Source organism: Grammomys surdaster, unplaced genomic scaffold, assembly GCF_004785775.1.
Source record: "Grammomys surdaster isolate TR1022 unplaced genomic scaffold, NIH_TR_1.0 126153, whole genome shotgun sequence".
Classification (NCBI taxonomy): domain Eukaryota; kingdom Metazoa; phylum Chordata; class Mammalia; order Rodentia; family Muridae; genus Grammomys; species Grammomys surdaster.
In genome coordinates this window covers 1,601,400-1,629,335 of record NW_021620961.1, presented here as the reverse complement: position 1 = coordinate 1,629,335, position 27,936 = coordinate 1,601,400, and the positions used below count along the sequence as shown (strand labels likewise).

The window sequence follows — 27,936 nt, the reverse complement described above, 5'->3', positions numbered from 1 at the left end:
TTTAAAATGAGCACTTAAATTGTGTCTTCATTGTTTCACATATTGTGAAGATTTTCTGGATTTGAAAAAAAAAAGCATTAACTTTGAAATTCTGAATAGAAATAATTTTTCTTAAGAAAAATTATTTGTTAGAAATACTACCTGCCTCAATTATTGGGGTAGAGTTTGTGACTGTTAATTTGATTGTCAGTTACTTTCATCATATTGATGAGTTAGGAGACTGTGTAATTATTACTACACACTATGAAGAGAAGCATCCATGACCAAAATAGCAGCATCTGTGATTTATAGTCATGCATGTATGAGCATACACACACACACACACACACACACACACACACACACACACACTTTAAATTCATTGCCAATTTTGAAGGGTGCAATACATTTATTTAGCAAAGTAACAGCAGCAGCATATCCAGATGGAGTTATATACTCCCAGCCAAGTCATATCCTTTTATCTGGTTTTACATTATTATAAAAAGCTTCTATCTCATTGAGTTAGCCTCAAATCCATTCAGAGACTGTTTGATTACACCTACAGGTGCATACAAATATTACACCAGTGGGATAGTGTTGCACACAGAGTCCACAACTGAATAAGGTTATGGATGACAATTCTCCTCTAGTGGTCTCAACTAAGACACAGAGAGCCTTAACAAGATCAAAATTGCTTTTAAATATGTTAGCATATATATTATTATTCTTTAAATCAATATTCTGAACCTTTACATATGCATGTCACTATGTATGTTTAAGAACACTGTACAAGAATAGAATCATTTTGTAACATATATTCATAAACTACTAAACAAACTAGGGAAATAAAATCAAATTATTTTTAAAACCTCAAATTATGTTTTTAAACTATTATTGAAAATATATTTTTCTTGCATAATACACCCTAATTCTGGTTTTCCTTCTCTCTACTCCTCTCAGTTCATCCCCACCATCCTTACCATCTAGAATCACCCAGTTTCTGTTTCTCATTAGAAAACAAACAGGCTTCTAAAAGATAATAATAAAATCTAACATTATGTGATCAAGCCAGCTCAGTCAATAGGTTCTGCAGTGCTGGAGCAAGGATTGAAAAGAAAAAAGACAACTAAACAACATTGTAGAATGACCCAGCCAGTTCTGTGGCTGAGGTGGGTTTATTTTTTCCCAATCTGCATTTATACCATTTTAATTACATGCAAGTAATTAGATCAAGCAGTACAGTAAACACAAATAGTCAAGGAACAAGCAAGGCAATAAACAAAGTCCTTCGATCACTCAAGTGATCAGTGTTTCTAAGGATTATCAGGATGACCAACATTTCTGAGCCTGACAAGCTAGTAACTAGCAAGTGATAATCCTGAAATGGCTTGCCTTGGATTATTATATAATCTGTGACAAGGGAGCTCTTCTTCAGCTAGGCTGTAAGGGACTTATTTTAGGAAAGATTTCTGCTATTAATATGCTTTTCCTATTATTATTAAACATGTGTAACAATCACTAAGCAGTAGCATACCACTTTGGAGCAGATCTCTGCAGATCCACGAAGATGTGCTGTCTTGTGGTAATGCTATATAGACAAATAGATGACTTCTTAAGTCTTAATGATAATCCTATAAGATTTTCTAAAATTATATCAATGATAATTAAGCTCTCTTATAATGGGATTGCTATTAGGTCCTTTTCTGATCGTCAAAACTACAATGAGAACTCTGCCAGTCTCCCAAGTGTCATAGGTTAATTGTTCTTAGATAGTAACCAGACTTTCTCCTACACAAAGCACATTCCAAGACATTGTAAAACAATTAACCAAAGGCCATTAAAAGGGAACTAATGATTTATTATAGGTACTAGGACAGAAGAAAAAGTATTGCCTGGGTTTATCTATATAAAACTTCACTAATAACTTATAGTTTTAAACCTTCAGTGAACTTGTGGAGCTAGATAGGTGATGGATGTTTAACCAGATAATTACTCCTAATGGATATGCATGTAAACATTCTCTCTTGTAAACTTCTATTTCAATTTATGATTTGGTTTTTGGAGTGAACTTGTGATGAACTTTGTAACATGTGATCATGTATTCTGAAAGATGTATAAGTACTGAGGACAAACAATGGAGAGTTAGAGTAGATTTTTTTGTCTTTCCCCACTTAGAGCAGTATATAGAATAGAATTTTTCTCTTTTCCCAGAAAGAAGTTTTCCTTTTCCCCACTTAGGACCTTTCCACATTCCCCCTTACATAGCTTTCATAGGAAACTTTTGACACTTAGTAATAAACTCTATAATAACTTTTCTAAGTGTTTTTTTCTTCCTGTGACCCCAGACTAGCAGGCATAATTTAGAGCCCAGGAGTTTCTGCTGAGATAGAACAAAGGCTATTTATTTAATCATTGGCTGTTTTAGGATGAGGTGTTGAGTGCCAAAAACTGCAGTTTCTGTCCTCAGAGGATCACAGAAGGCAGGTCAGCCAGCTACAGTAGCATAGTAACTTAGATACTACATAAACTTTTATTACACAGCAACCCTATATATCTTGTAAGACTAAGACTTATCCCAGCTTACCCTCTTCCCCCTCCACTGCTTCAAGAAGAACTGAGAAGGAGAAGAAGAAAGAAAAAGATTCCCACCCCCCAAGCCAGGGCTGGCTCCAGGCACTTCCATCTCCTAACCCAAAATCAGATTCATGCCTGAAGCCTATTTCTTTGTTTTAACCTAAGACTCCTGCCTGAACTTACTCCCCTGTTCTAGTCTAAAATTAGATTCCTGACAGAGCTTACTTTTTTTATGATCACCATCAGATTGCTGCATGAAGCCCATTTCCTTGTTCTTGGCCAATGTCAGATTCCTGCCAAGTGGCCCCAAAAGCTCTCCAAAATAATGAGACACAATAACATAAAACTAAAACTAATATATAGAATATAAAAAACTAATAAATAGAAGAAAAGAGCTTAAGAACAGTCAAAATAAACAGACTCACCTGTATACACACTCAGAAATTCTATAAAAACACTAAACTAAAAATCTCTAATGTATATGCTAATGATTTATAAATAAAATAAAGAAATATAATAATATGATAAAAAGAAAAATACAGAATAATTTTTAAAAAATTTAAAATAGAAAGTGATTCATTTTAATTTTTAAAGTACAAATTGAACAATGGATTAAAAGATAAAATGATTTGGGTTATTGTATGGCCTGGGGGATTTTCTTTTCTGGTACATCTATTTGGTGTTCTGTAAGCTTCTTGTATGTTTATAGGCATTGTTTTCTTTAGATGGGGAAAAATTTTTTTATGATGTTGTTCAAGATGTTTTCTGGGCCTTTGTACTGGGAATCCTCTTTTACTTCTATTCGTATTATTCTTAGTTTTGGTCTTTTCATAGAGTCAGAAATTTCTTTTTACCACATAATAATCAAAACTATACATGTACAAAACAAAGAAAAAATATTAAAAGCCACCTCTGAAAAAGGACAAAAGAACACAAGAAATAAATAACTTCACACCATTAAAACCAAAACAAGACAATCTCCTTTACACACTACCAACAGCAACATCAAAATAACATGAATTAACCATCATTGGTAATTAATATCTTTCAACATCAGTGGACTCAATTCTGCAATAAAGAGGCACAGGCTTACAGATAGATGCTTAAATAGGATCCATCTTACTGCTCTATACAAGAAGCACGTCTCAGCAACAAAGATAGACATTCCCTCAAAGAAAAGAGCTAGAAAAGGTTTTTCCAAGTGAGGGAATGGAAGAAACAAGCTGAAGTAGCCATTCTAATATTTAAGTAAATAGACTTCCAATCAAAAGTTATCAAAAAAGATTGAGAAAGACACATTATACTCATCAAAGAAAAAAATAGTCCATCCAGAGGACTTCTAAATTTAGAACATCTATGTTCCAAATACAAAGGCACCCACATTCATAAAGGAATCAGCCACAAAGCCTCAACAGAAGCAAGGATATTGGAGCCCTCACATCTTATTAGATCTCTATGGATTAAAGCTGGACATCAACAACAGATACAACAGAAAGCCTAGAAACTCATGGAAACTGAACAACTCTACAGACAATGGCCACTGAGTCAAAGAACAAAACAAAGAACTTAAAGATTTTCTATAATTCAATGAACGTTAAGGCAGATCATATCCAAACTTATGGGGTGCAATGAAAGCAGTGGTAGTAACAAGAAAGTTAACCTAATAACAAAAACAAAAAATGTGATTCATTACACAAAGAAATAATACTCAGCTCATGAAAACAGAAACATTATGAATTTTGCAGGTAAATATATGGAACTAGAAAATATCATCTTGAGTTAGATAATCTAGACCTAATGGCATACATGGTATATACTCACTTACAAATGGAAATTAGCCATAATGAACAGAATAATCAGGATACAATCCCCAGATTAAAAAATAAATAGCCAAATAACAAGGAGTGTGCAAAGAAGGATGGTTCAATATTTCTCAGAAGGGGATATAAAGTAAGTATTAAAAGTGCATGGAGGGAGGGAACTGAATAGAAGACTAGAGGGGGAGGGGAGTGGGATAGAGTAGGACTTAGGTGTAGAGAGAACATGAGAGAGAAAATAGAAATCAGCTGTGGGGAGGGCATCTCTAGGCAGTGCCAAAGACCTAGGACAGGAAAGGCCACAGAGTGTCTATGGAAGAGATTTATCTGAGACTACTAGTAGTGGGGGATATGGAACCTGTAGTGGCCACATCCTGTAGCCTGGCAGGACTTACAGTGGAGGTATAAGGACCGCAATTAAAACACAAAATCTTGACCCACCTTGTCACCAGACTACCACATATACAGGGACAAAGAGTAGAGATGGAGGGAATGGCTACCCAATGACTGGCCTAAATTGAGATCCATCCCATGGACAACAACCAATCATGACACGATTAATGATACTCTGTTCTACATCGGAGCCTAGCATAAATGTCCTCTGAGAGGTTCCACTAAACAGCCAATGGAAACAGATGCAGAGTTCCACAGCCAAACATTAGATGGAACTTGTGGAGTCTTCTCGAAGAGTTGGAGGAAAGATTGAGGGACCCAAAGAAGACAGAGACTCCATAGGAAGCCCAAAAGAGTCAACTAACTTCAACCTTTTGGAGTTCCCAGAAAATTAACCACCAACAAAAGAGGTCAATAGGTAGGACCTAATTGCCCCCAGCATATATATCTACCAGAAGTGCAGCTTGAGCTCATATAGGTCCCTCAACAACTGAAGCAAGGGCTGTCCCTGAACCTGTTGCCTACTTACAGATCCAGTTCCCCTAACTGAACAGCCCTGTCTGGCCTCAATGGGAAAGAATGTGCCTAGACCTTCAGTGATATAATGAACCAGGGGTAGCAGTATGGAGGGTGGTGGTGGTGACATCTTGGGTAGGGGAGATGTTGATCCCCCTTATAAAAGGAGAAGAGAAGATAGAAAAGGAATGAGGAAAAGATGTGTATGAAGGCATACTGGAAAGAGAGGGAGGCTGATATTGGGATGAAGAGTGAATAAATAAATAAATGAAGAAAGATGTTTTGGGGGAGGAGATGAAATATGTTAAACACATTATTTAAAATTCTCAAATAACTAATAAAATATAACTAAATGTTAAAATGTAAAATTAGAAGAAAATGTTATTTGTAATGACTGGTATAATAGAATATAAAACATAGCACAAATTCAACTAGTTTAGTTTATCCTTGTATTCTGAAAGAAGTACTTTCTCTTAGGTGGAGTTGTAACATTTTGCACCCTTAAGACATCATTCAGTAAAACATGCTTCAGATCACTAAATTCTCCAAAATAGTTTGATATACAAAATCTAGGCTCTAAAAATGTCTAAGTATCTTCCAAGAAATATCTCAAACAATGAGGGAACATAATTCACCAAGGTTTTAATTTAATTCTTTCTATTTAGGATGAACACTTAACACCCCAAATGCAATGGATTTATAGGATTTTTAATTTAATTTTCTCTTTTATTGTTATCATTACCTGTTTACCTAATTAGGTAGGAAATACTAACTATAAATGCCATTTTTCTTTAAAAGTTATAGATAATGATTTTGTATATTTCTAGTGGTTAATTGGAGAAATAAATAAGAAATTTGCCTTTAAATGAAGGCCATTTTCATGTGTTTTGCAGAATTTATTTCATTCTGTAGAGGTAAAAAGTCACATATTAAGCTAATTAAAATAATAGAACTGACAATATTTCATTCATAATGAAATTCATTATGGTAATAAAGAAAAGAGTCAGTAGGCAAACTGTTTTTGGCAAATAAATTTGTGTTAATATTGAAAAGTTAGCATTCCCTAGACTATTCTACCCTAGAAAATATTATTTCAATGACACAGCTTTCTTCCTAATTACAAAGACTTTGCATCAGAAATTCTCCAAACTTCTATAATCATCCATAGTACTATAATTAAAACAAGAATTATCCATGTATTTCCCTCCTTTAATGATGTGTGAGATTAAGTGTAGCGTATTTCCAACAGTCTATGGTGAAGTTTTTACCAACTCTAGGTTTAATGACAGCAAAATGACATTTTGTGACAATTGCAAATAACTTACTGTCTGAGTTCTGTTTATCTGGAAAATATCTACCAATGCAGAAATACAGAAAAACATGATGACCTTCTAAAGAAGGTAGACTTATCCCTGTTGCATAGAGCTTACACTATTCCCAGACGAGCTGAACACCTGAGAAACAAAGATTTTGAAGAGAGATTGATTTTTGATCCTGTGTAAAATTTTGAATAGCTCTAGGTGATGAGAAACTGTGACAGATACTGGAATTTGTTCTTTTAAAAAAGATGGTAGAGTAGCTAGACCAAAGGTTTTCTTTTCACAGTTCATAGAACGAGAAACAAGGAATAACTGCCAAACAAACAAAAAACATCTTTTGTCTAAAATCTGTGAAATAGAGATTTATAGACACCAAGTGACACTGATCAAGAAAGAAAAAAATTAAACTATATGGAAGATGATAGACAAGTTTTCCTTATCTTTTACATATCAAGAGCTAATTTGATGATATTTTAAAAGAAATGTACATACACCCAATGTGGTAACAAGGATTCAGGTTTCCAAGGAAGAACAAATATAGTATTGCCAAATTAATGTATAGTTCAAGCAGATTATCCCTAGAGACAGCGTCATGGACAGCAATAACATATTCATTCATATCTTAACTCTTGTAGCTCAGAAAATAATTGACTATTACAAGGGGAAATGGTATATTATATCCAGAGTAGCCTTAAGAAAAATATGTTTGAATGAACATAAAATAGACTTCTTGAGGCCAGGGACTGGGTGAGGGCATCCAAAAAATCTAGGGACATAGAGAAATAACAAATTCAAAGACATATTGAAGATGAGACTTATTATCATAATTAATCTGAAAAGACCTCAATCTGTATCTTGGGTTGACTGGTAAGCTTAGCATACAGCTATCAGTTTTTCTCCTGTCAGTGTGACAGTTATTTATAGGTTTGCTTGATTGTTATTTAATTCTTGGTGTTCCAGAAAATTTTTGTGAACATATTTAATGAGTCGTAAGAAAATGCAGCTTTGGCAGTCACACAAAGCGATATAAGTTCCATGAAAAAACTCTTATAAAGTGTGAAAAGGCAAATGTACCATTGTAGCTTTCAACAACCAAAACAATAAAAAAATTATAGCTCCTCATAGGAAATAGGAAGAGTCTGATTTCCAGAGTTAAGATACATAATAGTCAAATGCCTACTTTTCAAAAAATGAATATATAGCATAAGAAAAAGTAAAAAACAAACAAAAATCTATGTCACAATCTATGAAGCAAAGTAAATTGTTTCAAACTATCCATGAAGAAGCCCAACATTTGATTTACTAAACAAAATGTTCAGAAATTATATTAAATATGTTAAAAGAAACCAAACCTTCTCAATGTATATTTATTATAAGGACTAAAAGAAAAGTGTTTTCTTAACAGCCTTATGATACCAACAGAGATGTAGTTTATATAAGGATCCTAGAGATTCATAGTCACAAAATATAGCTTATAAATTAGCTTATAACAATTAGTATAGAAAATAAAGACCAGATATGCACAAGTAGAAGAGAGAATCAGTAAACTTGATGATAAGTAACTGAATTTCAAAGTAGAAAAGGAAAGTTATCAGACACTAGAAGGCTGGGACACTGTTCGAGTAAAGGATAATCAACACTGTTAAGTGAATATTTAGAGAGAAAAGATCTGGGCAGGGGAGTTTAAACATGTCATTCCAGCTCTTGAGAGACTGATGCAGAAAGAGTGGCCTGAGTTTGGGAAAAACCTAGACACAAAAAACTTTTCTCTGAACAAAGAAACAAATGGAAAAGCGTAAGAGAGAGGAACAGAATGATCAATTGAAGAATATATGGGAAATTCACTTAGATAAATTCACTTAGAACTGTAAAGAAATACTATGGAACTGTGAATATGTTTACAAAATAGAAAGGGAAACATTGACAGTGTCAGAGAAGATTTTATTCAGTTGTGACAAAATGTCGAAATGATCTTCTGTTCATTTCTCATTTCTCAGAGGACAATTGAAGGAGCTGGTTATAGATCTGCAATGGTTTTGCTCTTTTGTTTCTTCTCTCTCTCTCTCTCTCTCTCCCTCCCTCTCTCTCCCTCTTTCTTTTTTTCTCTCTAGTATTAATTTCAATCTTTTCTACTTTTGAACAGTTTAGTATTTCCAGAAAGTAGGATTGGCCGCGACCCTCTTGCCATTTGGTTTATCTAGGTCAAGCGAGTCATAGGCAGAGTCATAGTGACTTGTCCCCTGAACCTTCACCCAGCCGATACCCGGTTCTGAAGATATCTGTATTCCCCCTGAACACCCACACTCCAGTGTGACACACACACTTCCCCACATCCTGCCTTTCTGTGTTTATAACCCCTGTGTGAATGAATTACGAATTGAGAAAAAATGAATTAAAAAAAACCCTAAAAAACAAAACCAAAGTTGTATTCTCATACAAGTAGCCCCTTTCAGAGTTATGGGCTGTGCATTTGTACCTCCCAATTCTCCACGCAATTTGTATTATAGTCATTGCTGCTTTCTGATTTAGCCCTTAGTTCTCCGAACTTCAACCTAGTGATCTATTTCAGCTCTCTGTAAAAAATACTATAAGAAGCAATGCACTTTGCTCTGAAATAAACACCATCACCTCATTAAAAAAATAAAAAAATAAAAATAAAATAAAAACATTAAAAAAAATAAAACTCAAAAGCAAAGTGTTTCATCCATCTGAATAGACTCTATGCATATGGTCATGGTGAAGAAGATGATGATGATGATGATGATGATGGTGGTGGTGGTGGTGATGATGGTGCCAAATTAACAAAAAATTGAGATGTTTTCAGAAGCAGGTCTCATTTTACAAGAAATATGTATCTTAGATTATTAGACGAGATTTAGCTCATGCTTTGTGCTTTACAGATTTTGTTTACATCTGAAGAATAATTTTACTTTCTGTGGTGTAGTCAGGTGATTTGTTTGGATTTGTCTTAACTGTTACTTTCTGTTCACTCTTATGCACCTTGGCTTTGCATCTTTGCTTCTCGTGACTCTTGTGAGTGTAGACTAGTCCTTTGCAGGGTCTCCGTGAGAGGTCAAGGGTGAGATGGAATTGGTCCTGAGGCCATCTGGAAGTGACAAAATTATACTTGAGAGAAAAACTTAGCATGTTACATATGTACTTTTTGTTTTTGTGTTGTGGTCCACAATAAAATTATTCAGTATAAACTTAAAAAAAAATTTCTGGCTCCATCTTCTGTGTAAAAGGACTGTGTAACCTGGGTCTGGGTCCTAACTTTCACTGAGTGAATTTTAGTTTCCTTTAGGCATTTCAGCTGTTCTTTGCTCATGTTTGGTTGCTGACGACCTTTTCTTGTTGTTGTTGTTGTTGTTGTTGTTATTGTTGTTGTTTGTTATTAGTCTTTTGTTTCTCATTAATCTGACTTTTCTCAATGCTGACATGACACATGCCTGCTTCTAATTTTTATAGTGTCATGCTTCCCTAAAACTTTATTTCCCAGTTCCAAGATATTCACACATCTGCTCAAGGCATTTGTAGTTGAGTAACATAGTCTGTGGAAAAACTCCCAGTTTTTGGTTGAAGGCAGGGAATGGTTATAGATCATTGCTGTTCTTACATTCAATTTAGAAATTAACTATATTTTTCATAATGTTTTGCTTATGAAAACTGAAATTTGCATTTAATTTAGTTTTTATATGTCTCAAAGCATTATGTGACATTTTACAGAAGATAAACATTTTGAACCGCAGACTACACAACAGATGGCAGACTACATTTGGCAATTGAGGCATAGCCTGTGTGTTATGCCCTTAAATAGAAAAGCATTAATATTTTGTGATTGCAAGGAATTTCTTTCTCATAAAAATATTACTAACAAATACCAGAAAAGTAAAAGGTACCAATGAACTCCCGAAAGTGTAAAGTTCACGCATATTTAATAGAATGCTAAGAGAATGCCTAAGAAGACTCTTCAATCAATGAAGAAGGAGAAGCAGCTGGCAAAGGGCTGGAAACTGGGACAAATAGTCTTCAACATCCTAATTCTAGAGCTGTGATGAACTTACAATCTATCTTTAGTACAAAATTGTCTGATTCACTTGCAAAAGAGAACACGATGCTTAAAACAGCCTTTACTATCTGTTAAAGGAGTCCTTTGAATGAGCAAGAAAAGAAGAAAAAAGAAAAAATAAATTGGGTGGAAAATGAAAGTCAAAAGAGCTGTGCTACAACAGAATTTCAGATTTCTCACAGATTTGGGGGTTTACTCACACCAACAATGGGATAAGGAAATTTGGGGAGGAATTTTAACATGTCAGCTGTTTCAAAAGACACATTCACCAGCTAAAATAGAACAGGAAGGCAGCAGAGTGACTGTTCACCACCTTCATTCTATCAGACACTGTGAAATTTCATGTGGAGCAAAGAATCCTTCTAGTTGCTGAACATATTGAATGTTTTTGTTTTGTTTTGTTTTAAATCCCAGAAAAGTGGATGGCAGAAAATGCCCATTTTGACAGAAGATTTTTAACACAAACTTGTGCTGCCTGAATCTTTTTAATAGATCTCTCAAGCCAGCTCTAGAATGCTCTATAGTATTCAACAGGGCACTTGCATTTGCATTACATTTCATCTAACACTCTTATTCTGATAAGGGTGCAAATTACTCCTCATACATATTAAGATCCAGCCTGTTTTCATTTCCAATCCTTTATCTGATCACCCCACTATCAGTCTCCCTGGCTGATTATTTCCACTTTCTGGATTTGTCCAAGTGTCTCAGAGTTCAGTCCAGCTTGCTCCATGCAAGATAACAACATCATAGTCTTCTCATTTCTTCAGGTGAAAGTCTTTACTATTGCGCAGTATTTCCAATCTTAGTACACTGCTATAATGTACCTAAGGAAAGAACATTAGCACTATGATTTCTTGTCTTGAACACAATCGCTTTTCACCGAGGACCTGTGTCCCTTCCCAGCTGTCAAGACTGTTTCCTAGTTTAACCTATTTTAAGCATTGCTGCTTCAACTAGCCTCAAATATCCTTTTAAATCCTAACACATTTTAGTCTTATTTAAAAATTATACAATGGATCATGTCTATCTTACATTTAAATTTGTCTTGACAAGACATACACAGTATGTGTGGCTACTCTTTCACTTAAATTGTTATCTTGAATAGGATTCCTTGCTACCTTATCTAGAGTGGGGGAATCACTATATGCAAAAGTCCCTGAATCTCAGATGCAGCCCAGATCAAAATTTTCTTTCTATTGTCACACCACATTTTTTAACGCACAGAGATCTGATGTCAGTAGGGTGTGTTTGTGGACCAGAAGTGTATCTAGGAGGTTGATGCTTCTGGAAAGAGTGAAATAACAGTTCTAGGATGCCATGCCACAACTGAAAAACCACTTCTGTTCTTTCCAGATGGGGAATCCATGTTTTCCTATTCGTGAAGTTGGAAGACACACTGCCAACTGTTCCTTTTCCATAGCACACTGGGATAGAACCTTGACACATCAATCTAGAGAACCTGTGTCTGAGACTCCTCAGGGTACAGTCCTGAAGCAGTCCAGTGTGGAAACTGCTTGGACATTTGAACTTCTGTGTACAGTAAGTAGCTCCTTACTTCTTCACTTTTAAATATTCTGTTTTTATGTCTCTTTCTTTTACTGCATTCCAGCTTTGCTTCTGTGTTACTTTTCTTTCCTCAAACACAGAATCATCTCTGAGGACTTTACAATATTCTCTTCCAGTTATTGTTCCATAATTATAAATAAAACATAACATTTATTGTAGTTAATTAGATCTTCAATTTTCATATATTTGATAATTTCCTTTCTTTTAAAATTTCATTGCCTACCATATTAAAAGAGAACTGTGTTTATTTACTCATTAATTAAATTTATTTATTCAGTTTTCAACCCAATATCAGCCTGTCCTCAGAGTACCTCCTCATGTAAGTCCTAACCCCATTCCACCTTCCCCTTCTCTTTTGAAAAGAGGAAACCTGTTCTTGGTCACACACACACACACACACACACACACACACACACTCCTCTCCTGCTCTGGACTAACACAACAACACCCTGTACATCAAGTCACTGCCAGGGGCTACAAGCACCATCTCCTACTGAGACCAGACAAGGCAATAACATTTAGGGGTAGAGGATCCACAGGCAGGCAGACAAAAGGCTAAACAAAAGTCTCAGGGACATCTCTTGCTCTAGTTGTTTGGGGATCCCATGAAGATTAAGCTGCCCATCTGCCATATACATGCAAGGGTCCTAAGTCCAGCCCCTGCTCGGTCCTTGGTTGGAGATTCAGTCTCTGGGAACCCCCATTTCCAGATTAGCTTACTCTGTACACCATCCAGTGAAATCCCTGTCCTCTTCAGGTCACAGTATACTCCCCCAATTCTTCCTTAAGATTCTTTGAACTCCATGTGTTTCAGTGTGAGTCTCTGCATCTATTTCCACTGGCATGTGGATAGAGCATCTCAGAGTACAGTTATGCTAGACACCTGTCTGCAAGTATAACGGGACAGCATTAATAGCGTCAGATATGGGTTCTTGCCCATGGGTGGGTCTCAATTTGGGGCAGTAATTGGTTGACCATATCCTAGTCTCTGCACTGTATTCCTGCACATCTTGTAGGCAGGACACGTTTTGGGTCGAAGGTTTTATGGATTGGTTTCTCTCTTTATCCCTCCACTGTTGAGAATTCTCTGTTTAGATCTGTCTCCCATTTTTAATTGAGTTATTTCGATTGTTGGTCTATAACTTATTGAGTTCTTTATATATTTTGGATATTAGCCCTCTGTCAGATGTAGGGTTAGTGAAGCTCTTTTCCCAATATATGAGATGTCATTTTGTCTGAATGAAGGTGTCTTTTGACTTTTATAGACATTTCTGATTCATGAGGTTCCATTTATTAATTCTTGACCTTAATACCTGAGCCATTGTTCTGTTCAGAAAGCTGTCTCTTGCACTGACGAATTCAAGGCTATTCTTTACTTTCTCTTCTACTAAGATTAGTGTATCTGATTTTTGTTGATGTCTTTGATCCATCTGGACTTGAGTTTTGTGCAAAGTGATAGATATGGATCTATTTGCCTTCTTCTACGTACAGACATCCAGTTAGACAAGCGTATTATTACAGATAGTATCCCTTTTCCATTGTATGATTTTGAGTTCCTTGTCTAAAAGTTCATAGGTGTCTGGATTTATTTCTGTCTTCAATTAATTCCATTGATCCATCTATCTGTTTGTATAGCAATGCCTTTCAGTTTTTATTAATATTGTTTTGTAGTACAGCTTGAAGTCAGAGATAGTGATGTCTCCACAAGTTCTTTTATTGTTCAGGACCATTTTAGCTATCCTAGATTTCTGTTGTTGTTGTTGTTGTTGTTATTGTTGTTGTTTCGTTTTGCTTTTACATATAAAGTTGAGAATTGTTATTACAAGATCTGTGAAGCATAGTGTTGGAATTTTGATGGGGATTAAATTGAATCTATAGATTGTTTTTGGTAAGATGGCCATTCTATGTTAATCCTACCTGATCCATGACCAAGGGAGATCTTTCTATATTCTGACATTTTCTTTAATTTCTTTCTTCAGAGATGTTAAGTTCTTGTCATTCAGGTGTGTCCATTGCTTGGTTAGCATTACATCAAGGTATTTTATGCCATTTGTGGCTATTGTGAAGGGTACTGTTCCCAAACTCCTTTCTAAATCCATTTATCACTTTGGGTAGCGGAAGGCTACTAATTACTTAAAGTTAATTTTGTATTCAGCCACTTTGCTGAAGGTGTTTGTAAGCTGTAGGAGTTCTTTGGTAGTGTGTTGGGGGTCATTTATGTATACTAACATATCATCTGCAAATAGTAATGCTTTGCCTTCTTCCTTTCCAATTTATGTCCTGTTGATTTCCTTTAGTTGCCTTATTGCTCTACCTAGAACTTCAAGGACTATACTGAAGAGATATTGGGAGAGTGGACAGTCTTAAGTTTTCCCCAATTTTTGTGGAAATGCTTTAAGCTACTCTCCATGTAACTTTCTGTTGGTCATTGGCTTGCTGAATTTTGCCTTTATTGTGTTTATGTGTGCACAGTGTAGCCCTGCTCTTTCCAAGACTTTTATCATGAAAGGCTTTTATATTGTGTCAAATGTTTTATCAGCATTTAGTGAGATGATTATGTGGTCTTTTACTTGCAGTTTGTCTATATGGTGGACTACTTTGATGAACTTTTGTATATTGAACTACCCTTACTTCCCTGGAATGAAGCCTACTTGATCATAGTGGATGATGTCTTTTTGGATTCGTTTTAAAAGCATTTCATTGAGTGCATATTAATGTTCATGAAGGAAATTGTTCTGAATTTTTCTTTCCTTGTTGATTCCTTGTATAGTTTAGACATCAGGAAGACTGTGTCTCTTCTTAGAATGAGTTTGCCAGTATTCCTTCTGATTCTATTTTATGAAATAGTGTGAGGAGTATTGTTTTTGGAGGTTCTAACAGGGGAATACAGCTACTTTACCAAATACGGGTCCTCCTCTGATAGAATTCCTCATTAAAACTCTCTGCCTTAGGGATTTCTTTTTGAGGACTTTTAATTCAGATAGTTTACTTAATCTTTGTTTGTTTGTTTGTTTGTTTGTTTTTTCTGTTAGACTCATTTTAATGACACCCTTAAACCCAGATGAAGGACCAGCAGCCTCAGCTCAGCGACTATAAAAGGTGGGCCCTAGATCTTCCCAAGGCAGTTCACTGCAAGAAGGTACTCATGGTGGAAGGGGTAGCGCGGTTCAGGTCCTCTTATATATCTTCATATAAAATCAGAGTGGGGCAGCTCCAAGGGCAAAGCACACAGACAAAGCAGCCCAGAGTGCTGAGAGAGGTAAAGGAGGTTAAGTGTAGGCAGCAAGGATGTGTTACATCAGTGCCCTAATCCTGCATGTGCATGTATGTGCATGAACACACACACACACAAAAACACACACTCACACGAAGAGCAAAGTCTGTGGCTGGCATCTGGAGAGATTGAAGCCCCACTTCTCCCTTCTAACTTGTACACAGTTGATAATTACCACTCTGGGTGATGTATCGGACCCAGGGCAGGGCCTGGTACCCACTTTCCTCAATGATCTTCATGTAACTTACCTGGATGCCAGAAAGAGTAAAGTATGGAATCTCAAACTTGACCCCGATGCAAGGATGGCCTTCTACCTCCTCAGTTTCCATACTGGGGAGGCCAAAATGGGCACACATCAAGTATTTCTTGCCCCTAGGGAAGGACTTGATGAGCCAGATGACAACATTCTTCTCAGGCACATACTTGGCACTGCCTACACTGGTCTTGAAGCATAGAGAATCTGCACTAGGTAAGGGCACAGAGATTTTCATGTCATTGACCACCGACTGCTTCTTAAACTGACTCTTGACCTTCACCATAATCTCCACTCCACTGTGGGATAATTTCTCAATGACTCCATAGACTGGAACTGGAGTCTATTGTTGAGGCCAATAAGCTCAAAGAATACTCAGCCACTGAGGCCCAGCCGCAGCTCTGGCATCCCAGACAGAAATACCTTGAGCTTGATGGTGCTCACAATCTCACTGAGCAAGACGCTCCCATAAGCATTGACCAGAAGATTAACAAACTCTTTGACATCAGTGAAGACCTCGATCTTTTTGTATTTGATGCCCTCAGAGCACCAGGACACAACACTGGCGACCGTGAGTGACATGCTGGTCTCCAGCTTGTTGTCCTGTTGTGTGATATACTCCTGCAGAACCTTGCTGTCCGTGGTCTTCAGAAAGCCGAAGTCCATGAGCTTGCCCAGCAACTCATACACAATGACGAAGTTGTCTTGCATGTCTCTTCCCCCAGCTCCTTAGAGTACTCCACAGTCTTGTACAAAAAGGAGTACACCAGAGAGGCGTTGGTGTTCTTCGGTGTGATGGCCACCATGTAGAGGTTACTGTGTTTGATCCAAAGAAGTGTACTCGGTCTTGGCTCAGCATTGAGGCCAGCACACCCTCCTCCTCACGCTGCATAAGCATGGCATGAAGTGGTCAATCTCTGTCATGAGCATATCACCTTTGTAGTTTCGGCTAATCAGAGGCTTGCCCTTGACATCCAGAATGAAGACTGCAGAGGTTGACATGGTTGCAGCTGGTGAAGATAGGAAGCAAGAGCCAGTTTACCTAATCTTGATTTAGTTTTAGTAATTAATATCTTCCTAGAAAATTATCTGTTTCATTTATATTTTCCAGCTTTCTGAAGTACAGGCTTTTGAATTCTTTGAATTACCTCAGTGTCTGTTGTTATGTCTCCCTTTTCATTTTTGGTACTTTCTCTCTTCCTTTTATTTAGTTTGGCTAAGGGTTTGTCTATCTTGATTTTCTCAAAGGACCAGCTCTTGGTTTCATTGATCCTTTGTATTGTTCTCTTTATATCTGATTGATTTAGCCATGTGTTTGATTATTTCCTTTCGTCTACTACTCCTGGGTGTTTGCTTCATTATTTTCTGTGCCTTCAGATGTGCTTTTAGCTTCTTAGTATGAGAATTCTCAAATTTCTTTATGAGTGCACTTAGTGCTAGGAGCTTTCCACTTAGTACTGCTTTCATAGTGTCCCATAAGTTTGGGTATATTGTGCACTCATTTTCATTGAATTTCCAAGAGTGTTGAATTTCTTTCCTTATTTTTCCCTGACCTGGTTATTATTTAGTAGAGACTTGTTCAGTTCCATGAGCATGTAGGCTTTCTCTTGCTACCTCGTTGAAGTATAGTTTCAATTCATGGTGATCTGATAAGATGTATGGAGGTATTTCAATCTTATATCTGTTGAGGTTTGCTTTGTGACTGATTTTATTGTAGATTTTGGAGGAGATTCTGTGAGGTGCTGAGAAGAAGGTATATACTTTTTTGTTTGGATGAGATGTTCCACAGATACCTGTTAGGTGCATTTGAATCAAAATCTCTGTTAGTTCCTTTTTTTCCTTTTTTTTTCTGGGTTTAGTTTCTGTCTCCATGACCTGTCCATTGGTGAGAGTGGGGTGTTGATGTCTTTCACTATGAATGTGTAGAGTTTGATATGTGATTTAACTTTAGTAGTGTTTCTCATACATATGTCTATGCCCTTGCATTTGGGGCATAGATATTCAGAACTAAGATGTCCTCTTGGTGGATTTTTCCTTTGATGAGTATGAAGTGTTCTTCCCTGTCTCTTTTTGATTACTTTTGGTTGACAATCTATTTTATTAGATATTAGAATGTCTACACCACATTTCTTCTTGGGTCCTTTTGCTTAGAACACTCTTTTCCAGGCCTTTACACTAAGATAATGATTATCTTTGTTTCTGAGATGTGTTTCTTATATATAACAGAATGATGGATTCTGTTTACTCATCCATTATGTTAGTGTGTGACTTTTTATTGGGAAATTGAGTCCATTGATTTTTAGAGATATTAATGGTCAATGATTGTTACTTCCTTTTATTTTGATATTGGTGGTAGAGTATATGTGTATATATGTGTGTGTCTGTATATGTGTGTATGTGTGTGCAAGTTTATTTTTTATTGGTTTTAATGATGTGAAATTTTGTATTTCTTGTGTTTGCTTGATATAGTTAGCCTCATTGAGTTAGAGTTCTAGTATCATTTGTAGGGCTGGGTTAGTAGAAAGATATTGTTTAAGTTTTTTTTTTCATGAAATATCTTGGTTTCTCCATGTATGGTGATTGAAAGTTTTGCTGGATTTAGTAGTCTGGTCTGACATCTGTTGTTTTAGGGTCTGTAAGCCTCTACCCAGGTTGTTCTAGCTTTTAAAGTCTCAGATGAGAAATCAGGTAATTCTAACAGGTCTACCTTTATGTGTTCCTTGGCCTTTCCCCTTGCTAGTTTTAAAATTCTTTGTTTGTTTTGTAAATTTAGTTTGTTTGTTTTGATTGGATGTGGCAGGAGGTTCAATCTATTTGGTGTTCTGTAAGCTTCTTGTATTTTTATTGGCATCTCTTTCTTTGAGTAAGGGAAATTTTCTTTTATGATTTTGTTGAAGATGATTTCTGGGCCTTTGAAGTGGGAATCTTTCTCTTTTTCCTCCTTCTCGTCCTCTGTCTTCTCCTCCTCTTCTTTTATTCCTGCTATCTTTATATGTGGTCTTTTCATACTGTCCCAAATTTCCTGAATGTTTCAGGTCATGATCTTTTCATGTTTTGCACTGACTGGTATTATGATTTCTTCTATGAAACCTTAAACACCTGAGATTCTCTCTGTATTCTGTTGGTGATGCTTATGTCTGTTGTTCCTGTTCCCTTTCCTAGGTTTTCCATCTCCAGAACTGCTTCAGTTTGTGTTTTCTTTATTTCTTCTATTTCCTTTTTCAGGTCTTGGGAAGTTTTATTCATATCCTTCAGGTGCTTGATTTTATTTTTCAGTATTACTTTATGTTTATTTGCTTTCTCTTTTAATGTCTCTACCTGTTTGAATATATTGTTTTGCATTTCCTTAAGGGATTTATTAATGTCCAGTTTAAAGGTCTCTCTCATCTTTATAAGACTGGATTTGAAATCTTCTTCTTGTGCTTCAGTTTTATTAGGATATCCAGGGTTTGTTTTAGTATGATAGCTGGGCTCTGGTTGTGTCATATTTCCCTGGGTCTTGTTGTTTGTGTTCATATTTTGTCCTTTAGGAATCTGATATTTCCTGGTGTTGGGTAGATGATACTAATGGCAGCAAGACTTCTAAAGAATTTGGGGGGAGCTGTGGACAAGACAATGGGTATCATCATACTGATTACTGGCTATGCCTCAGGCAGCATCCACTCTGCAGGCTGTGTCCAACTCAGAACCTTGGCTAGTGGATCTGATTCTCCAGGGTGTCCCAGGCAGACCAACTAGAATGGCCAGCAGATCCTTCTGGGATGGATGGTAAGGCAGGGTTCCAAGATGGTTAGTGTTGGGGCCCCCAAAGATTTCCATGGGGAGTTTGGACAGTCTTTATGTCCTGTAGCCACCAGCGGCCACAGACAAATTGAGTTCACCTGAAAGAAAGACTGGAAATAAAAAGAGACAGAGGAGCGAGAAAAATATGGAACAAAAAGTAAGTTTTCTGATCAAGGTTAAAAGTTACAATATTTAGCACTAGCATATATATCACACACACACACACACACACACACACTGAAAGTCCCACCAAGCCCATCCTTTATTCCAGCTGGATTATGTCGAAAGGCAAATTCAGCAGGCAGTCTATTCTTCTAAGTTCCTCTAGGAAGTTACATGTGCAGCCTAGGTGGATGACTCCACCTAGGTCCTATTACAATAGCTCTATTGTAAACAAGGTCTTTCTGGCCTGCTCAAGGCTTGGGAAGGAGGGCACAGTGTCTGGCAAGGGACTGCAAGGCTCCTCTGGACCAAAAAGCAAGCCCAGAGCCAAACAATGTGGCTCAGGGAACAGTGTGCCACTCAACTGTTCTTATATCAGGACAAATATACAATGTAACTTACCCACAGATCTTTGACAAGTTTACAATAAACATACTTTCTACAGGTAAATAGAAAACATTTCAAAACACAGTACCAGAGATACCAATTTTTTTCATTTTTTTCTAAATCTATATCTAAATAATTACTTCATATAATTTTCTTTTGTTTCATTCTGTGGCTAAAGATACACCTAAAGAAGGAAGCCATTCTGGGACATACATGTTCTGGGACCTACATAATTGAATTAGAGAACAACTCACAAATTGTCCTCTGTTTTCTACTCTTTGTCTGGCATGATTCCTCTTCACAATGTCTTCTTATAAAAAAAGACACATATTAATAATAAATAAAAATGCAACATTCAAAATTATACTATCAAGTCACCAATTTATTTTGGCATGGTGTATTTTACAATAAACCAAAAGTGACAGTCAAATTACAGAGCAAGTTATTTTTCATGTGTAGGATTTATTAATTTATTGACAGTATTAAAAATTATAACATTGAACGGATTGAATTCTATGTTTCTCAGATTGGTGGGCATAAGGTAGGCTTTTGAGAATTAATTATGGAAGGAGGGATGAGCCCACATGATTTACAATATTTTAATTAGCTGAGCTGAGGGTTTTTTTGATATTCTATTTACATTTCAGATGTTATCCCCTTACCCCATTCCCCCACCCCCTCACAGGAACCCCCTATCCCACCACCCCTCCTCCTGCTTATCTGCGGATGTGCCCCTACCTACCTACCCACTCCCACCTCCTCATCCTCAAATTCACACACATACACACACACACACACACACACACACACAGGCACACAGCATCAAGCCTTCATGGGACCAAGGATCCCCTCTCCCACCTATACATGACCCCTTACATATACAGCTGGAGCCATGGGTCCCTCCCTATGTGTTCCCAGGCTGATGGTTTAGACCCTGGGAGCTCTGGTTGGTTGATATTGTTGCTCTCCTCATGGGGTCACAAACCCTTTCATCTCCTACAGTCTTCACTCTAACTCCTCCTTTGGGAACCCCTTGATTAGTTCAGTGATTAGCTGTGGGCATCTGCCTCTCAATATGTTAGACTCTGGCAGACCTCTAAGGAGACAGCTATATCTGGCTCCTGTCAGCATGCACTTCCTGACATCCACATCACCATCTACCTTTGGTGACTGCACATGGGATGGATACCCAGGTGGAATGGTCTCCAGCCGGCCCCTCCTTCAGTTTCTGTCCCACACTTTGTCTCTATGTTTGCTACCTTGAGCATTTTTTTACTTTATCTAAGAAGGACCGAAGTGCCCCAACTTGGTCTTCCTTCTTCATGAGCTTCATGTGGTCTGTGAGTTGAATCTTGGGTATTTCAAACTTCCTGGCTAATATCCAATAATTAGTGATTGAATACAATGTGTGTTCTTTTGTGATTGGGTTACCTCACTCAGGATGATATCTTCTAGTTCTATCCATTTTCCTAAGAATTTCTCGAATTCATTGTCTTTAATAGCTGAGTAATACTCCATTGTGTAAATGTACCACATTTTTTATATCCATTCCTCTGTTGAAGGACATCTGGGTCCTTGCTCTAACATATAACAAGGACATATGTTCCACTGTGTTCATAGCAGCCTTATTTACAATAGCCAGAAGCTGGACAGCTGAGCTGAGTTTTACCTAGTAATCTGAACACTTCTAATAACAGCTTAATCAAATAATTCATCATTATTTCGATGCATTATTAAAATGAAATGCTGAAGTGGAAGAAGATTATTAGACAAATAGAAATACTAATCTGTGTTCTGTTATGTGCTTTAAATCTTTACTGCAACCTAAAATAGTCCAAGAAAATCGAAAAATATATACGATGATACATGAGTAAATGTCAAAAATAAAGACACAGGTTACAAATAAATCAGCATACATACCACCTGGCTATAGGGACACACTTAAAGTGTCAAAGAACTGACAAGTAAAAACATAGCACTGGGTCATATGAGTGATGCACAAAGGAAGTCAATGCATCAAGTTTCCCCAAAGGGAAGGGGTACATTCAGGATAAATGCTGACATAAAAACATTTGGTTATGAGTGAATATGGCTAAAGATTTAAGAAGAGAAATATGATGGCCATATGTTATGTATAGGCTATAGATATGCTGCTGATCATCTTGATTTATTTATTCTTCTACCCACTGAATAAATATTTATAGACCATTTTCATACAACAAACTGCTATAGGCTTTGGTTACGTAAAATCAAATAACAAAGTGGAGTCAAAACCAATAACTGACAGAAGAGGAGATAAACACTAAAGTCTCTTAGATAAGAAGACTGTTACAAATATGTACCCTGCAAAATGAGCCAAAAAATGTGAAAAATACCAATGAAGCTGACAATTACCTGATAAGAGTCACTTTTAATGGTGTTTTGAAAAAGAAACTATACCATGTTTAATTCTTTAAGTATCTGAAAGGTAGTATTTGTTCTATATAAATGGACATTTGTTAGCATGTTGTATGTTGCACATCAGAAAATCATAGAAAATATATGATTACATTTTGCATGAATTACATAATGCATAATGTTTATGCTATATCACATCATTAACCAGGAATAAAATCAAAATTCAAATATCAACCTATGCTCTAAGGTTGAGAGAGATGGGTTATCAATTAAGACTGCTTATAGCTCTTCCAAAAGACCCAAATTCAGTCTCCAGGACTCATTCTTGTGGAACACAACTGTCTGCAACTGTACCTTCAGGGGATCTGTGTCCCGCCTCTGTCCTACACAGGCACTTGTGCAAATAGCCACATATAAACGTACAAATTCACAAATTTTCAAAGTGATTTTTTACTTTAAGCTTATCATTTGTCTAACAGCATACGGTGAAAGCATTAAGCTAAACTATGGTAAACTAAAAAAAAATTGACATTTTCTAAGTTTTAGAGAAACTTTGCTATCAATATTTTTATTTCATAATATAAGTGAGAAAAGTGAGGTTTCCCAATATATACTGACAATTAATTTAAAATGTACTCTAGGTCAAAATTTAATGCACTGGACATTTAATAAGTTTAGGATTCATTTACATTTTAATTATATTTCTCATGTATTGAGAAAAATAATTTCAAGGATTATAGTTTCATTGTTATGAGCCAGTAATGTTCATATGTACTATATTATGTGTCATGTCACATCCTTATGCCAGGAGTAATATCAATTATATCTACTTTCACATCACTAGACAATGTGTATTTTCATTTTCCTCCCCATTCTAGGCTTCTGTGAAACAAACACTTATGAAACTGCTAAAATTATTTAATAGTATTGGTTATTTTCTTCTAGTGTGATAAAAATAATTTCACAAAAAGAACTTAGGATACAAAGGATTTATTTGGCCTATAGTTCCAGACTGATGAAGCTGATCATAGCAAGTAAGGTCCAGCAACAATCTGAGTGAACGTAGCACCAGGGTCAGAAAGAAGGATGATCACATTTTCATTCACACATGTGAAACAGTAAAGAACAAAAAGTAGATGACATTATAAATACTCAACACCCCCTCAATGACTTGTCTGAAAAAGCAACTTTTATTTAACAGATGTAATTGTCATCTCAGAGACTTACTTCTGAATAAACTCCCCATTTCTAGCTCTTTCTGAACTCTGGCTGGCTGCTCTAAGTCAGCTGCTTTTCTAGCCCAAACTTCTCTACAAGCTGACTGATTCAATCTGCCTCCTTTCAGCCTTTGACTGAATTGCTCTGCTTTTTTTTTTTTTTCAAACTAATTTTGGCTATCTGTTCTAATCTTCTGGACCTTCAGATTCTCTGGCTCATGCTTGCAACTTGTCTCTGTAAAACTGCCTCCCATCTCTCTCTCTCTCCCTCTGTACTGTTGTCTTAAGTAACTAGTCTTTCAGTCTTTCCTGGGAGTTGGCCATATCTGTCAAACCTTTCTATGATTTGATGACTTTGTCTGCCTCTCAAAAAGAAATCTTTTTAAAAAAAAATTAATCAGCTCATTTGTACACAATTTAAATGAAATCCTCCTTCCTAGCCACTCCCCCACACAAATCTCTGGTCCCATTCCCCCTCTCTCCCTCCCCTCTACCTCCATGAGGGTGCTCCTCCAGCCACTCACCCACTCCTGCCCTATCCCTCTAGCATCCCCCCCAAGCTGGGGCAACAAGCTTCCCTCCCCTCCCATTGAAGTCTGATAAGACCATCATCTGCTACATATGTATCTGAAGTCCTGACTCCCTCCATATGTACTCTTTGGTTAGTGGTTTAGTCCATGGGAGCTCTGAGTGATCCAGCCAATAGTGTTCTTATTATTGGGTTATAATCCCCTTCAGATCCTTCAGTCCTCCACAAGCTGTTCTGTTGGGATCCCCAGGCTCAGTCCAATTTGAGCATCTGTGTCTGTGTCTGTATTGGTTAGTTGCTGGTAGAACCTCTCAGGGAACAGCCATATCAGGCTCCTCTCAGCAAGTGTCTCTTAGCATCAGAAACAGTGTGGGGGCCTTGTGTCTGCAGATGAGATGAGACGGTGGGGTGGTCTCTGGATGCTCTTTCCCCTAGCTTCTGTTCCATGGCTGCTTCCTTTTAAAAGCTAACCTTACCTTCATTGTTAGGGATTAAAGTTGAATACTAATGGCATGTCTATATTCCAACAAAAGCATACTTTAATCCAGGACATGTATGCATTCTGGCTGGATCATATAAACCTAGATGTTTTGATGTGATCCTTTGACAGAAAAGTCATATTAGTGGGTTAAAATTTCTTGACAATTATCTCCTCACAAAAGGTTCCACTCCTAAATGTTTAATTCATAATCTCCCTTCAAACTGCATTAGCATCTTGGAATCAAGTGGTCACATGTGTGATCTTATGGGACATGCTTGTGAGGGTTTATGTAGACTATGCTGTTACAATTAGGAAGACCCATTCTAAACAGAACCAGCATTTCTGGAATTTTGTAAAACATGGTTTGGTTACTGTTAAAGAATTTGTTGTTTTATGTTTTTTCCCCTGATTCAATGGGGAAAGTGTCCATCAGAAGATGTTTATCACACACACACACACACACACACACACACACACACGCACGCACACACACACACAAGAATGCAAATAAAACCTAGAGGAAGTCATGAAATTGAAATGCTAGTGGATTCTCTGTCAATATTTTGACTGCAGTGATTTTTTTTGTTGTTGCCTTTAATCCAAACCATTTTTCCTGCATACCAAGCTCATTACTACAATGTCATAGAGAAGAATAATCTCTCTTGGTGTTTCAATATGTAAGTGTGGGACTTCATGCCACCTTTAACCTTCATGTTGGGAGTTCTAAATTATTGAGCCTGAGCAGATCTTTAGCATGCTATCAGAAGCACACTGACATACGTTCAACTTCTCTATTGTGTGCAAAACCACTATTTCTTTGTAATAATCTACTGACTCTGTAGGAGATAAATACCATAGCTTCTTTTATTTGTAGTAACAATATTGTTCGATGAAGTTTTAACAGAGTTTTAAAAAGAGATTTCAAAAATTTTATTGTATGGTTATATAGTTAAAATTATCTGATGAATTACATTTCTTTCTAATAGCATGAATTTACAATTATTCAGAGCCAGCATAAAGTATTCACAATTTTAGCAATAACAGCTTTCTGTTTTAGTGAGCAGTGTCTGTGACAACATGCAATTTCATGTTGAATTACCTTGATGTTAATTCATATAAATTACATCACAAGGTTTGCACAAGGTCAGTTTTGGTTTTTTTGTTTTTGTTTTTGTTTTTCCTGACAATGACCCTGCAATAACAGCTTTAACTGCTCCTGGTCTACCCACTATCCAGCATCACACATTCATAGATTATGACTGTATTGGTGTACACTAATAAGTAGTTAAAATACTAATGATGAGTTCATTAATATGTTTTCATACAGTATAAGAACTAATGAGTACAGATTGGGAAAAAATAAAAATAAATATAGTAGAATACCCATTTATAAAAAATATAGTACAGAAAATTTTTTTGATAAAAATGCAAAACAATTGGGAGAAGGAAAAAAAATAAAATTAAATTAGAGAAGATGCTCTATATGCTCCACCACAGGACAGCTGAGCGCACCCCCAGTGAAGCTGACATTTCCCTACCTATGACTTCCCACTACCAGCACCTCTCAGCTGAAATCCCATGAGGGCATAGCACTATTTATGAACAGATAGAATAAATTTTATAAACGCATTCCAATTTGCTAAAACAAAGATTACTAAAATAAAAATCTCTAATATTAAATATGCTTGATTGAAATAGCTAAAAATAACTTATATTTCCCAACTCAAAATATAACAAAATTTTTGAAGCTTAAAAAAAGGTAATGAGTGGACATATATGGTGGTAATGTAGCTCCATCTCCATTTTATCAAAGTGTTAAAATATAAGCAGAAAACGTATCTATATACTGCTTTGTAAAGAGCACAACTATGTTCACATATTAATGCCCAAATAAATATGTGATATTTCTAAAGTTTTAAAATATTCTATTTCCCATAAATAGATTTCCAATATGGTGGTAACTTGAAACACTACATTGCAAAGAGATCTCATATGCAAATAATATATTAATAAGCTAATTATCATGTGTGAGAAAATGGGTCAGTGTATAAAAGTACTAACCTTGAGAACCTGAATTTAATATCCAAAACCCACAGGGTAAAAGTACAGAACTGTTTTCTCCAAGTTGTCTTTGTTTCATGCTTCCCCACCCCCCCACACACACAACATGAGAGAAAGAGATAGAGAGAGACAGAGACAGAGACAGAGACACATCATAAATATGAATGAAAAATAAAATAGTAAATGTAAGAAAGCCTTGAAAATACTAAATCTAAGGTCACTAGTACATTTTCATGAAGTTCAAAGAATAATGAATGGATATAGTTGTAATGTAATGACATCTCCATATGTGTTACATACTCTACCTGACCCTTGACCACAAATGCTTTTAAACAATAGGCTAAATGAGGGAAAGATCTTAACCCACAGCATTATAGATGCACAAGTAGCCTAATGAACAAATTTGATGCTGTTGCACTCCCAACCCCATTTCTTGACCTAATTCCATGGGCAGAGAACAAATGCTTTGTCTGAAACCTTTCAGTTATGATGCGCATTTCAGTGCTGCAGTGTGCCTTGTCCAGCTGCTGATCCTGACCACTATCTCAGGATGCTTGCAAGTCCAATTATCTCCTTGCTCCATAGTACTCTAATTAAAGCCTACTATCTCACTGAGCTTCCTACTGAAATCAATTGGAAACGTCCTGTCTGTGGACGCTCATTTAAAATTTATTTCTTAATTTTGTATAATTACGCAAGAGGATTAAATGTATTCCAACAAAATCTTAGCTAAATTTTTCCTATCATTTTTAACATAGCAGCATATTAGTATACATTAGAGAGAAGAAATGAGTCCATAAAATTAGGCTCAAGAAAAAGCATCAGAGGCATAGTTATTCAAATACATTCTTCAGTCTTCAGTTCATTGTTTTCAAAGCACCCATCAACGTTTTTTTCTCTATTCAGTACTATGGACAACTACTCTGTTTCAGATGACTTTGATATTGAAAGTCATGCAAATAATATTAACTACTCACTTCTAGAATATGTAAACCCCATGTTTTAACTCTGGGTATGATAAAAAATGTAATTATACTTTAATTCTTTTAATTCAATTTAATTCTTCATGGTATCCTTTTATGTCTAAATTATGAGAAAGTAATCTGATAACTATTCTGATCTTTTTTTAACTATTCTATTTTTTAACTATTTTTAA

The 27,936-nt window shown here is 36.3% G+C and overlaps 1 pseudogene; it reads right to left on the bottom strand.

The window, feature by feature from the left end:
* Positions 1 to 15,659: 15,659 nt before the first annotated feature.
* On the bottom strand, positions 15,660 to 16,765 carry LOC114612271 (annotated as a pseudogene).
* Between the last annotated feature and the right edge of the window lie 11,171 nt (positions 16,766 to 27,936).